We start from the raw sequence: 15,971 nt of genomic DNA, 5'->3' as shown, positions 1-15,971 counted from the left end.
CGCCTTCGTGGGGTCAAGGAAGACCGCCATAGGTGGCAATGATAGGTTCAATTGATGCAAGACTGCAAAGAGCGTGCAAAGGTTATAGGTGGTGATTGCGAGGGGACAAATCCCTCCTGGTCTGTCAGGACCGCAGCCTGTAGCAGGGGCTGTAGCCGGGATGCAATGATTTTCACCAGAATTTTAACATCTGTATTAATTAATGATAATAGGCGGTATGAATCGACCTTCTCAGGCGCTTTGTCTGGCTTCAGGAGTGTGATTAATAGTGCCTTCTGCAGAGTAGGGGACAGCGAGCGGTTGTCATACGCCTCCTGGAACATCTCCATGAGGTGGGGTATTAGAATTTCTGAGAACATCTTATAGAATTCGCCAGGGAGGCCATCGCTTCCCTGCATCTTTCCGTTTGCTAATGCAGGAATGGCGTTGCCAACTTTCTCTGCCGATATTGGCTGGGTCAAAAACTCCCGTTGCCCTGACGACAGCCACGCTAGAACTATGTTATCCAAATACAGTGCTGTTCCACGCTCATCCGCCAAAGGGTGTGCGCTGTATAGGTTTGTGTAAAACTCAACAAAGCTATTTACGATTGCACAGGATTCCTGACACTGTTCCCCATCCGGGGCGGTGATGGTAAAAACATGAGGAGAGTCATGTGGATTCTGAACTCTAGTTGCTAGGTTGCGCCCTGGTCGGCCCCCCTCCGTGTATGCCCGCGCCACTCGGCTTATAGAGAGATAGCGGATGTCTTGGGCTGCCACCTCGCTATACTCTTTCAAGCACGTTCAGATGTCTGCTAGCATCTTAGGATCCGGAGTGGCCTAGTAGGCCCTCTTCAATGTCTGCAGGGTGTACTCGAGTGTACGTAGACGAGAGCAGAGGGATTGCAATACACCGGCGCAAAGTCCTATACAGGTGCCACGAATGGTAACCATAAAGGCTTCCCACATTACGCCCGCCGACGCAAACGAGCCTTTGTTTTCCTCAAAGTATTCAACAACTGCTGTCTTCACCCTGTCTTTGAAAATGACATCTAAGAGGGCAGGGGCCTGCAGTTTCCATTAAAAGGGTTGAGGTGCAGTGGATGGGAGGGCCAGTGACAACAAAACTGTTGAGTGGTCCGGCAGCGTCCTGGGGAGGTGACACACATACACCACCCATGTATTAGCCTCAGCAGAAACCAGCCAGTAATTCAGGGGAGACCACATGTTGTGAGCGGTGGAGATGAACGTGCACTCTCATCTTTCTGGATGGTGAATGCGCCATATATCAGCTAGCTCGTAATCCCCTATTCCCGCTCTAAATACTCTGGCTGCTTGTCGATCCTGTCCCAATGAGGCGGCAGATCTGTCGATACCCTGTTCTAGTGGGAAGTTAAAGTCAAACCCCAAAGGACAGTGGAGGTTTGTAGGTCATATAGGCGGGTGCAGATTGTGGTGTATAGCTTTGGGTTGTCAACATTAGGACAATAAATGTTAATTAGGGTAAGAACCGCCCTGCCACAAGTGCCCTGCCAAATAATGTATTTACCTTGATCATCCGTTTTGGAATGGAGCATGTTAAAGGGGATCCCCTGGAATAGGAGGAGGCCAATTCGTGTGTCCCCATCTCTTCCCGATTTTGACTGCTGTTTGTGCAGTAAGATGTGTCTCCTGTACAAATGCAATGTGTTTCTGATGATGATCTAAGTATGCAAGTACTTGCCTGACCTTTTTAGGGTTGTTTAACCCATGTACATTCCAGGTGGATAAATTTAGGCTACCACCCTGTGCACTCATCCCCCCTCTGGTCTGCACTGCCTTGACGGGTGAAGGGGTCGAGAGGCCAGGAGCGTGTCAACATGCTCGATCGCTAAGTAGGACATGCACCAAATCTCAAGAAAGGAACAATGAACCCACCCCCCCTTCCGCTTTAGAATGAAGAACTTGCCAAAGCCATCCCCAATACAGTATAAAATACCAATACAGTGATATGAAATACAGTAGTCCAAGAGGCCCTTTGTGAATCAGGCCCTTAGTGCGTGGCTCTTTTGTGTGGTCCTTGAAATACACTATAAATTGCCGAAATTATTGTGCTGACTTTTTTAATTCACCGCAAAACAGCTGTCACGCTCACAATCTCCCCCAGTCCACTGCAGCTTCCTGTGCTGTTTCAGTGGAGGGAAGTATTGTGGTTTTTGGTCTCCTCACTTCTGGTGGGCCATCAGTGGTTGCCATTTTGTGAAGGAGACAGTCTACTCTCCTCCCTGAGCGCCTCCCTTCCGGTATTTGAACCAGTGATGGCGCCGGCGAGCAGCGAACGCGTGTAGCGGGCGTGCCACTAGCGTGCCAAAGGCAAGCCCGTCTGCATCCGGAACGAGTCCAGCGCCAGAAATGCTACCCAAATAATACAGAGGGCACGTTTCACACGAGAAAACCTTTTGAAACTTAACAATAACACCCACAACTGCAAAGACTCCATCGATGTGGCCAATTGGAGTGGCCCCGTCAGCTGTAGATTCCACAGTATAACTTTTGAAACTACTCAAATCACACCGATTAAAGATAACTCTAAATCTGTCTATTTACGAGGAAGGCTGATCAATGCCTGATCGCTATGTAAACACGCTCAACACATTAATGACCTCATTATTAACGGCAACCTAGACCGTCTTTTCATAACAGAAACCTGGCTAAAATCCTGGCGCCCTCCCTCCTGACTACCTTATTCATAGGCTGGACAGATCTAAACAGCGAGGTGGAGGTCTGCCTATTATCTACCGCAGTTCTTTGAGATGCTCTACATTTGAAATATCTGACCTTAAAGCATTGGTTTTTCTTTCAATTAGAGGAATCCTATGCCTTCTCAGGAGCCCTGGTCTATCGCCCACCAGGCCCCAGTATGACTTTTTAGAAAGCATAGGGGACATCGTGAGACATCGTGGGGACATCGTGAGTGCACTCATCCTTAGATTTGCCAATTTCACCCTTCTAGGAGACTTCAACATTCACTTAGATGTCCGAAGTGACCCTAGGACAATTGAATTCCGAGAAACCATGGCTACGCTTGGCCTAAAGCAACACATATTGACCTCTACCCACGATGCAGGTCACACTTTCGATGACATCTGCTCAAACCTCTCAACCCTTACGGTTAAAGAGCCAGTAGGTCTTACCTGGTCTGATGACAAGCTTATACACTTGGAAATCAGACGTCAGCCCAAGACAAAACACAAAGAGCACGCATACTCCAGCCCGACCCCAAAACCTAGATGGAAGGATATGGCCACCCATCCTGATCTCACTCTAGCAGCCTCAGTATGTAAGCCTACACTAATAGGAGACCCAACGGAAGATAACAAATGTTTCACATCATGGCTAACTAAGTTGAACAATCACTTTGTAGCAGCTGGTCCTGAGAAACGCCGCCCTCAGCCCCTTGGTATACCAAAGAGTTAAAGGAAATGCAGCGCCACTGTAGAAAATTAGAACGCAGATGGCGACTCAACTATACTCAGACAGAGCGGACCAGTTTCAAGGCCGCTCTTAAAAATGACCACCTAAACATAAAAATGGCCAAGCAATCATACTTTACCGATCTGCTTGAACAGGCTAATGCTAACCAAAAAACATTTTTTTATATTGTGAACTCCTTTTCAAACCCTGCGTCACTCAAACAAGAAATCCCCCCTTCACAGGCCCTTTGTGACCGCATCGTGGATTTCTTTGAGGGAAAAAGTCCATCTGCTGAAAAAAGACTTTCCCTCTCCCCCCCGTTGTCCCCGACTCACCCGAAGATTGCGCCGGACAGCAACCAACCCTCCCTCCTAGTATTTCGAAATCTTAGCCTAGATCAAACACGTCAAGCTATTTAGGCTGTCAAATCTGGGTCTCCTTTTGAATCCTGCCCCCCCTCTGATCTTACATGCCCTGATAGATATGGTCAACCCAGTCATCCACAATATAATAAATACTTCACTGTCCACGGTGGAGGTACCTAATGAATGGAAACTAGCGGCAGTTAGACCCCTGCAAAAGAAACAGCCTGCTGATCCTACCACCCTCTCAAATCTTCGCCCCATTTCCCTTCTCCCTTGCCTAAGTAAGAAAGCAAACAAACTGGTCAATTCGCAACTAACGACCTACCCGGAAGGAGCTAACATTCTACAACCAAACCAATCAGGTTTCAGATCGCAGCACTCGACTAAATCTGCCCTTCTGTTCACGGCTGAATCCCTAAAAGCTGCCCTGGACCAGGGAAAACACACAATGTTGGTCCTTTTGGACCTATCAGCGGCTATTGACACGGTCTCACATGACATCCTCCTAGACCGTCTCGAATCTTATGACATTTCCCATGTTGCACTGGCCTGGTTATGGTCTTTCCTCTAAAACCGAAGGCAAGTCATTACCCTTGGCCAATATCGGTCCCAGAAAAACCTCTGCTCTCCGGGGTCCCACAAGGTTCCATCCTCAACACAGTTCTTTTCAATGCATATATGGCCCCGCTAATCAGGTTAATTTCATCCTTTAACATCAAGACCATATCATATGCTGACGACACCCAGCTGTATAGACAAAAATACTACACTGGCTGAGGAAAACCTCTGCCACTGCCTTACAGCTGTCTTCCACTGGATGAAGACAAACCAACTGAGATGCAACTCTGAAAAACAGAGATTTTGCCATTAGGGAAGGGTAACAACTTCTTCTCCAGTCAACGGTGGCCAGCTGATACCCCCTCTCCCCCTAACTACCGCCAAAAACTTAGGGGTCAGATTCGATTCGGCACTGTCTTTCCATCAACAGGCAATATCTGTAGCTGGTACCTGCTTTTGCTTAATCAAATCACTAAAACAGTTATTTGATCCACTTCTTTTTTCGACGAGGCAGATGGTTGCTACAGCCCTGATCACTTCTAGACTGGATTATTGCAACAGCCTTTATGCAGGAACTAATAAATCAGTCTTTCATAAACTTCAGATGGTTCAACATGCTGCAGCAAGATTAATACCCAGGATGCCCAGGAAATCCTCCGCATCAGCCGCCCATAAAACACTGCACTGGCTTCCTGTCCACAAAATAATATTGTTCAAACTTTTAATAATCACGTTTCGAAGAATTCATTCCTGTGGCCCCAGTATATTCGATCCAGGTTTACCCAGTACGTACCTTGTAGCACACTTAGATCTTCTAACTCAAATCTCTTAAAACCCCCAACCTTCAAATGTATTTCCAAAGGAGGCAAATCCATTGCAGTATTAGGCACAAAGGCTTGGAACCAACTCCTTTGTAACCTCTGCCTCATCCAGTCAGAAACCCTTTTTAGGAAGTCCCTAAAAACCTTTTTCACCTCTTCGAATGCCCGATGCAGAGCTTTGATCTAACACTTTCAATCCTGTTTCTCAGTAGCTGATGCACCATACCTGCAACTCAATCATCTATAGAGCCATGATGCTCCTCAGAGCGGTAGCTGCGCTCTATAAATCCACCAAACATAACATAACATATGAAAGAACAAGCATATTTGCAAACATGTAGGATAAAAATAAAAACTCAAGTGCAAAACTAAACACATCAAAAACCTGTTAGATATTTGTTGCAAGCAGATATTAGAAAGAATTCAATAGAAGTCAATTTTTTGTTAACAAAAAAAGCTGCAGTAGCTCGGAATATGTAGAAACATGCAGAAAGATTCGAGCTTTTCTCTATCTGAGGAGTGCAAAAAATAAACATATTCTCTCTGCTTGTCACTGTAAGCTATTAAAATAGAGCAGAAGAAAGAAAAGAAATGTTCAGTTTGTTGCTTTAAACGGCTGCTTTAAATATGGTCCGTGACCTGACCTGCCTTTCACCTCTGCTGCTAGCTCTGGCAGCAGGCATTGTGACGTCAGAAATCAACTGTAATAACCTTATAATAATCTATCTCGACGTCTTTTCATTATAATCACAACCTTGGTGCGCCACAAGTCGCTGATTAACTGTATTTCATTCTATAGCAGCCCACTAGGGGGGATCTTCAATTTACGGGTGGTAGTATGTCAGCTGGTAAAAGTGATTAGCTACGTAGTATGTACCCTTGTGTGGCACCCAGAGCCCACCTGGTGTGAGCATATAATGTTTTTCATTTTTAATCTGGGTTTAGAAGTCTCCATATAAATTATTTGACTGTCAAATCAATTTTCTTGATTAAGGAGTTATGTATCTGAATGGGAAGCATGCAGAATATGTAATTAATAGGCCCCAGAAAATTTTCGTTACACCAGTGTAATCTAGGATAATTGTCCCCATTTCATGCTGCGCAAAATACCTAAAATTACTCCATTACGTCACATCACATAATTTTCAGGGAACAATCCTTATGCAGTAGTATAATATTCCTTTGCATTTTTACATGCTCAAATTGCATGCTAATTTAAAAAACATCTGCCATATTTCTAAAATCCAGCAAGAAGCCAGATCATTACTCAAACATCTGAGTATCACTTTGCTGTTTTTCTTTAAACGGCCTTCTTCTTCCGTCCACTCTTTCTGTGCCTCCTCTCAATGAGCTCAACCTTTTCCGAGCCCATGCATTTTCGTCTTAATCTTTAATGTAATACAATTTCCCCAATCATTTCAAACATTAAAACTGCTCATTCCTTAAAAAGTCATGCCCTGCAAGCTAACAATATCTAGTCACCTCTAGTTCTTCTATTAACCTCCAACCATCTATATGGCCTTCACTGGCCCACTAATGATTTCTCCGAATACCTGTTAATTCAATGTACAACAAAGAAACTAGAGTGAATGTGTGGATTGGCTCTACGTAAGTGTACAAAACTAATCCCTATAACAAACAATAACTAACGACACTGGAATAACCACTAACCTTGGGCTCCGGGGCAGCATAAAGCACTTCAACGCCTCATCAGGGGTAGTAAGCACTATATAAATGTAAATACAATTACAACAAGTATTGGCATAGCCAATAGGTTCCGCTTTTTGGACTTTTTAAGTATTTAGTTTTGCAGCACAATATCCTTGGTGCAACAACATCAGCTGTTGCATGGCTAAACCTTGTACCTTATATGTGTTTAGCCATGCAACAGTTGAAGTTGTTGCACCAAGGATATTGTGCTGCAAAACTAAATACTTATAGGGCACACAGGCAGAGAAGGCTAGAGAGCGAGAAATAAATAAATTGGGATAAACACAGAGGAGGTGGTAACAGAATGGGTGGTGGATGGAGAGCCACAGAGAGCTAAAGAAGAGAGGTAGGGTATAGAGGAGGATACAGAGATATGGAAAAGAGCTGAGAAGCTGAGTGAGGAGGCAAAAGAGTGTTGGTGGGGGACTCAAGGAAAGACGCAAATAAAGGCAAAGATTGAGGAGGGAATGGTACAAAATGTGGAGGAGTGAGAGGGGAAGGTTCAACGGGAGATGAAGGAAGTGGGGTTGGTAAGGGGTCGGGAGGAGTGAGTTAAGAGACAATGGAGACATTATTAAAAGAGGGGCGGAATGGTAAAAATCGAGGAGAGAAGAAATGTGAGAGGAGCAAAGAGACAGAGATAACAAAAGACAGGTGCATGTAAAGAAATCAGGAGGGAGCTAAATTGGTGAAGGGGTCAGATGGGAGGGAGAGAAAAGGGGAAGAATGAAAATAAAATGGGACAGAAAATATTCGGCGTAATCCACCCCTGAATGCGAGAGAAGGCTCTGGTGGAAACAGGCCAGATTCTCAGGCACTGTGACCGCATTGAGCTGTCATCTGGGTATAGCTCCTGGGATGCCTGTGACAGCGGCTATGGCTGTATAAAATGCAAGGGGAGAATCGCTACTGGATGACTTCTGTCCTGTTTAAACCCAGCATGGAAATTTACATCAGTGAAGAACGGGTATTATAATCGACACAAGACAGTGAAGCGTTGGTTCTTCCCAAGATAGTCAATGGGGAGGGAGCAGAACTACTTACTGTTATTGGAAGCATTGGCAGAGGAAGACACAAGACTTGGGATCATGCCCAAGTAACACTGGCACGATTTACCATAAGGCTGGTGGGCCCCACCACTTGTACACCCATATCTCACTACTCCACTCCAAGCTTATTCGCAGCTATATGCTTACCAGCGCAGCCTGAAAGCAGGCCCTTTGGTATACACATACAAAATACTTCCAACGCCGGCCACACAACATTCTCGAATTTATCTCCATTCACATCCCAACTCTCACAAGCCTATGCGTACTATGTCTCACTCCTTTTCGCCTCACTACACACCAAGGCGCAGGCATACAATAACGATAACAAAACACGTAAGACATTGAAACAATACAAACACGAGTCACAAGAAGAGCACGCTTTCCACCCAATACTCCCCAGAAGTAGCATGTTATCACTCTGCAAATGCCCATTGTTAGGGTTTCGAAGAGCTATACAGATAAAACTACAATGCAATAAAGGCAGTTCTCTATCGAGAAGAGAAACAGGAGCCTTACTTATGTACTGTCATTGTCTGACAGCTGTCACTGTTTAATAACGGCACAGGAACGTGTTTACTTATCACTGGGGCCATCTACAAAGGGAGCAGGTTTGTTGCTACCAGTCATACCTAAGTGGGATGCTTGCGCCATGTACCGGTGCGGCCGGCGGTTGCTGCATGAGGACCGAAGCAGAGGAGTCACAGAGGGTGGACATCTCGAATTGAGACAGGAGGGCGCACACACCAAGAAACTTCAGAGCAATGAGAACTCGGTGGTTAAATATATGGAGCACTCTAAATAGGTAGAACATATCACATAAATTAGTGGTCACAAAAGGGTTTTTGATATAGGGAAGCGATGTACGCTGAACAGGAGCAAACAACCACCCTATAAGGGGGTTATAAAAGGCAGACAAAATATCGAGACTTAGGAGACATTTCATAGGGCCGGATACGCGGAAATAGGCTGAGAGGGAGGGCACTCAATAGCGTACAAATATCAATTTTTTTTGTACGGTGCTTAGTTCAGGTGCTCGACTGTTTCCAAGCATACAACATTTTGACAAATAAGGAAACAAAGACACATTTCCAGTTAGATTAGGGTATCAAGTGGGAAAGCCGGGTTTGGAAGTCCGTCCGCACAGTAAAGTACACATCGGATGCTATTCTGTAAGCCCAGGTTCCCCTCCAACTACAAATTGGTCCGGCCGGAAACGTGTAAACTGGTGATCAGAGGTTCCAGGAGGGTCGAATACGAAGAACAATAAGGCAGCCAGAACGTCTGTAACTCACCCCCACCGGAAATGCGCCGGTCGGACATTATTGTTTGGTACACGCGCCATGCTCAGAATGACCATAGAGACTGAAGAAAGACTCCACCACAGCTGTTTATATAGGAGTGTGTACATACATTGTATTGATGTGGTTTAAGGAGTCTAAAACTGAGTTTTGGTGGAGAACTAGAGGCTACGTTTCTCTGTGAATGGGGTAACAAAAGGGAAGTAATAGCGTTGCCGTCCGTGTCATAGACATAGTGAAAGCTATTCTTACAGTAGTTCTATTAGTTCGACCTCGGTCGTACCGCGCGCATAGAAATAGGACTACAATTTGACAAAAGTTAAAGTGGTCGCACTCCAGATGGCGCCTCAGGCGCTGTAAGCTGGCGGCTGCACGCGCGCGTAACCGCAAGCGCTGGGCCAGCAAAAGCGTGTGGTAGCACTTTTAAAACCCCACTTACTAAATGTCTCGCAGTGCCGCACATGAGCTGGCTCAGGCAAGACCTAAGAATTACATCCCCTTGAGGGAATAATAGTTGTGAATAGAATAACTTTTTGTTCGTATTAGCAGTAGCCTTCCATTCACTCAGAAAAAGATTTTGGTTACATGTAGGTCTATCGTACTTACACTGATGCTTTGAATCACCACTTGGAATCCTACTAGGCATTTGTGCGTCTTTGGCTTTACTGATCCATGCACTTGTGCTTGACCATCAGTTAATGGGGTAGCCGGGGTAGCTGCCTTTACCAGGCCTGGCTCTTCCACATCCGGCCAAAAGTGACCGTATTGGAAATTGTTACTAATGCGAATGCTGTGACTTTGCTTGTCAGCTGTGGCTGGTTCTTGTCTCTGGTTCACTTGTAGGTGGTGACTCAATACGACAATGCTTGCAGTTTCTCCTGGGTGGGCATTCAGGATGGTACCACTGCTTCTTGTTTCAAGTTTAGCTGACACTGGAATAACAGTGGGTCCAAGGGATGTAATGATCCAAGGTCTGGCTGCAGTAAAGGTATCAGATGGGCAGCTGGCTGCTACTTCTGTAGTAAAGCAAGGTTTTGACTGCCCAGCTGGAAATATTATCCGCTGCTCTTTGATGTGGCTAACTTATTGACCATTGGAGCTGGATAGAGCCTTAAGACTTCAATGAAATACTGAATGTTATCAGTTAAAATACATTATAACTGCATTTAGTGTGTGTGTTTCTGCTGCTTCCACATGTTGATTCCCACTTGCCCGCATTCAAAGAACATGTTGGATGAGTTGCTCCAGTAGAGCAACCCGTCCAACAAGGGTCTCTAAAATTCGAGCTTTTCAAATGGTTGAATAATACAGAAAAACATGCACCATGCTTCAGAAATTGAGTACACTCTCCTTTTGCAACTGCAGTGGTTGGTAGAAAATATATAAGAAAGCACTTTACCAGGCAAGATGTATACAGGCCATGCCTGTTACAATTGCAGAACTAATTGACTAACTGTCCGAACAAGCCATCCATTGCAATGATCAGCAGGTGTTGATTGACCATTAGATAGATTTATTACAAGCGACCCTTGAAGACTCAAAACAACGTTTTAGAGGCAAGAAAACTCATATTGTATTTAAATTGTTAATACCAGGGCCTCTAAGCACAAAGGTACATTTGGTTGCAAACGTACGTTTACGACGGACTTCACCCTTATTACGTTTGCCAGTAATTCACAAAGGATTCCTGGTAGGTATAGATGAATTTGCCCGTTAGGATTATCTCACCACAAATATAAAGAAATAGGCATTAATTAGTAAATCCCACTCAAGTGGTGGGTAGTGGGCAATCAAAGGTATGGCTTTCCCTGGAAGTTTGGAATGCACGTGACCATTTACTTTTGTGGCATCCTCAAACTCTGGTCCGACCCCTTTCCACCGTAGAAAGCAATGTGGGAGATTTTACTCCTTCTCCAAAACATGAAGGGGAATACATTACCCTGAGATTTGATGAGTGAGAGGATTTTATCCATAGATAAAATGTTTGCCCAGCGGAGAAAAAAATGCATATGCATATGGAGAAAAGGAGCCTTAAAAAAAAAAGTGACATGATATTTCCAGAAGCGCTTTTGTAAACTTGCACCTATTACAGCTTTCCACGCGTACATCTGGCCATGTTTGTGAATAGAAATAAATTTCAAAAGTATGTTCACAGGGAGATGGAAATTCCCCTCCACTTTTATAACTTTTTTTTCAAAAATAGGGCCCCGAATATTTGCTAAGTGTTCTAAATCGACACTCCGCTGCTTTCTCTACCCCAAATATGACTTCCTGTGCCAAAGGACTATATTAAGTGAACATGGACCTTCCGTCTCCCCAGGAGGACCAATTAAGCTCATCCATCTTTCCTTCTTTTCATTTAACCCCAGTTTGTCTGGGTGTACTGCCTGACTGTATGTGTAGTGTTGAACTGTAAATTTGTTTATGTGTTGTCTGTTGGCCTCTGCCTGATAGTCTGTGTGAATGGATATCTGTTGGCCTGTATGCTGCAGTGACGACAAGTCTGATGGTCTGAGTTCATGGGTGGCTTCTGTTTGAAGGTATGTGTGAATGCATGACCTACATCTTTGGCTGTGAGAACTTGTGTGTTGGGCAATCATTGTGCTTTGGTGGTTGTCTGTCTGTCTGTTGGTCTTTATGTTTAGGTGCATGCTGGGATGGGAGAATCTCCTACATGGTAATCTAGTGTTTACACCAGCCATGAGTGCCCGACTGCATGGGAAACCACTAACCTGACTTTTATTTGGGCCCTGTGGTCATGCTAACCCTGCTGGATGCAGACATCTATGCCTATTCTTGTCAATGTAAGGGTTCGCCTCCACTTGCCACAAGGGCCTCGGATACAACAGAAAAATACCTGCCTGCATTGGCCTAGAGCACGACATACCTGCCACCTGAGTTGACCAGTGCCAGTGATCCTGAAGAGGGCTAGACCGCCGTCCATGGCCTCGTGCCCTGCACCCGAAGCACAAGAACCTGTGTCTCGGACTCATCAGCGTCACAGAGGAGGTAACCACTCCCCCCATTCTGTGTCTGCACAAAATGAGAGCCTGTGCCTCAATGGGTGCCTAGAAAAACTGTGTTCCTAAAGATAAACTTTGCCGGATGGACTTGAGGGGCCAAAAGAGAACGGAACTGATCAACAGGCCCATTCAAGTTTCTGTTCCTGAGTATTAAACGTGATTTTGGGAACGCTGCTTCCTCCTGCCTTTTTTTGTTTCCTAATATGCTGAAATGGACAATTCCTACAGGAGATTCCCTTGCCAGTTTCCACTATACATATAAATACTGAAAATAAAGAGAATGAGGTTGTAGAAGATGCGGAGAGTGGAGGAGTTGAGGAATAAGTCAGAAAAGGATACATAGGAATGGAAAAAGTTAAGAAGGTAAAACTTTTGTCTTCAGGGGATTATTTTTAAAAAGGAATGTGGCTCCCAATTTGCTCAACTTCGATTCCATCTCATAACATTTCTGTCATTTTCCCAAACATACTTATCTTTCACCTCTCAAGTTGCCACAGTATCAGCAGCTTGCTTTTTAGGTCTCGCCTGACCTAGCGCATGCGCTGGTCTGGCGAGACTTTTTGTGAGGACTCAAAAAATGCTACCTACCATGGCCAGCCTAGAGCTACAGTGCATGTGCGCGGGCACGCGCTTAGGAGCAGCGGCTGGCAAACCTCGACATGCTCATTAAGTGCCCGCAATCACTTTCACTTTCTCTCGCGATCACTTTCGCGGCGCCCCTTTGATGTTCTCGTTCAAAGAACATCAAACATCAAAGTACATGTTGTGTTAATACTTTGCTGCGCCCGTTTAACTTACAATGTGCTTTCTCTTTCCACAAACTCGATGTTTGTGTTCCTTTATTTTGAGATGCTTTTAGTATTACTGTTTTGTGACTTAAAGAACATTAAGGAAATGTTACTGTGAAACTGGACAAGTTCACAGTGTTTATTTCTGATCGCAGCGGCTGCTTCATGTCCGTTGCACCATTCAGGGAGTCCTTTCGTTGGCGCTTTCATGAGGACATGATGAGGAAGCTGGAAACTTTTGGCTTATTCTCTTTAAAAGCACAGCATGTTGGCGACTGGTTAATCGATTAGACCTATGTAGCGCTTTAGATCTCAAAGCGCTATGGTGGGTGCAGCAGTTACAACTCATGAAATATGCGGTGCAACTCACAAGGAGGGGGCAGGTTTGAGTGCACATTGGCTGCAATCGAACTCTTAAGATGATGGGCTGTGTGTATCCCTTATCAGCACTCAGTCTTCGCAAAGTGATCTTGTTTGTTTTGTTGTTGTGTTAATGCTTTGCTGCCCCGGTTTGACTTACAACGTGCTTTCTCTTTCCACAAACTCGATGTTTGTGTTCCCTTATTTTGAGATGCTTTTAGTATTACGGTCACACACACAACCACAACCACACACACAACCACACACACACACACCCACAACTACAACCACACACACAACCACACACCCACAACCACACACCCACAACCACACACCCACAACCACACACCCACAACCACACACCCACAACCACACCCACAACCACACACACAACCACACAACCATACACATACAACCACACACACACAACCACACACCCACAATCACACCCACAATCACACCCAACCACACCCAACCACACCCACACACAACCACACACACAACCACACCCAACCCCCCCCACATACACACACACACACAACCACACATACAACCACACACACACAACCACACACACAACCACCCACACAACCACCCACAACCACACACAACCACACACACACAACCACACACACAACCACACACACATAACCACACACACAACCACACACACACACAACCACACATCCGCACACACACCCACAACCCACACACACAACCACACACACACAACCACACACACACAACCGCACATATACAACCACACCAAACATTGGCAAAGCCAATAGGTCTTGCCTTTGGGACCTTATAAGTGTTTAGCCACGCAACAGTTGATGTGGTTGCACCAAGGATATTGTGCTGCATAACTAAATACTTAGAAGGTCCCAAAAGCGAGACCTATTGACTATGCTAATGCTTGTTATTACTGAGAGCCCGCAGGAAAGTATTCAATGTCTCCATAAGTCGACACACAGGACTGTGGCCCATGCACTTATAAGGGCCAGACTAGACTATGGTAACTCCCTGTACCTAGGACTTCCCAACTACCTGCTGCATCACCTTCAGATTGTCCAGGATTCTGCTGCTCGAATGATTTTGGATATTCCCTGCAGACAAGATATCCCTTCTCATCGTAAAGAGCTGCACTGACTCCCCATAACAAAGAGGATCATATTCAAAGCGCTCTGTATGACTATTTTTGCAGTATCGAAAGAGGGTCCTATCTATATCCAAAAACGTATTAAGCCATATACTCCTTCACACTTTTTGTGATGTTTTAAAGGAATAAAGTGCCTCTGAATAAAAGGAATAAATTAACTACAATCAAGCATTGCGACCATCTGTCTTGTTCAACTGGGAAGCTGTTCATTGATATATTGTAGTTTTTGTTTAAATATGATGTGCTAGGACATCTATACATAACATAGACTGTTGTTCTCGGGTGCGGGGTCATTCTTTTGTTCTTTGGCAGTGGTGATTTATAATCACCTCTAGTGGGATGTATGTGGGTCATATCCCAGACCTAACGCAGAGGTATTTAGTGTAGATCTGATAGGCTCACACTAATAGCGACGTTTGGTGCTGGACTCGTAAAGCTCTGACCCCTTTCAGTGTTTTTTCCATATCCAAAAACGTATTAAGCCGTATACTCCTTCACGCTTTTTGAGATACTCAGGTGCTAAACTGATCCGTACCCCTGATTTTTCTGTGCACGTTCTGGGGGCTACTCCTTCTGCTATTTGTCTGCTAAGCACCTAAAAAATCTTCCCTTGGACTGAGACCCTGTTCTGAAAGAAACTCAAAACATGGCTTACCCCTTCATATTAACCTGCTCCTGCTATCATTCCACAGTTGGTCTAGCACCTGAACATCCTTTCTGTGCACCTGCCACTCCTTATTAACATATCATTCATCTATTCAGTCTTTCATTCGTTCACACTACTCGCAATTGTTGCATAGGCACTCTAGTCAACAGGGCCCTTCCCAGTGCAACTGACTGAAAGACATTATGGGGCAGACTTAAAATAGCACACACCTGAAGAGAAGCAGGCATTGCCCAAAAAATAGAAAAGGTTCAGAGCAAAGCAATGAGAGACAGAAGGAGAGAGTATGGAGGTGATAAACAAGGGAAGTGCACCGAAGAGAGAGGGGGAAGGAAGGATACAACGAAGAGGTTTCAAGAAAGCAAAGAAGATTCTCTGAGAAGGGGTGATGTCAGAGGGGGTTTCTTTTAAAGTCTACCTTATAGGATTTTGGCCCAAGAGACCTGAGTAGTATAATCTCAGCTTCTACATTTCACTAAGTTTTGTTCCAGGCCAAATGGCCTTTCTTTCTGAGCATGAGTTTCCTAATCGGCCCGGCCTGGGAGTTGGGAGAAGTGTGAACTATTACTGTAAACAAGCATAGAAAAGGAGAAATGGGGACAGGTAAAAATCGATCTGGGTGGATTAGAGGAGGATGAAAAGGCAGATGTAGAGAAAAAAGTGGCAAATAGGAGTGGGACATTTTGAGAATCTCAAAATTCAGTTTCAGAGACCTTATTTCCATGTGAGCCCAGACCTCATC

The 15,971-nt window shown here is 44.9% G+C and overlaps 1 protein-coding gene across 1 annotated transcript in view; it reads right to left on the bottom strand.

Moving 5' to 3' along the window:
* The window catches only part of LOC146856853 (ropporin-1-like), a 243,596-nt gene that overhangs the window by 51,976 nt on the left and 175,649 nt on the right, over window positions 1-15,971 (bottom strand). The window lies entirely within an intron of this gene.

The sequence above is a fragment of the Triturus cristatus genome, chromosome 3_2, assembly GCF_964204655.1.
Source record: "Triturus cristatus chromosome 3_2, aTriCri1.1, whole genome shotgun sequence".
Lineage (NCBI taxonomy): Eukaryota > Metazoa > Chordata > Amphibia > Caudata > Salamandridae > Triturus > Triturus cristatus.
Note: the sequence above shows the minus strand (reverse complement) of the source record. Positions and strands in the feature narration are given on the sequence as shown.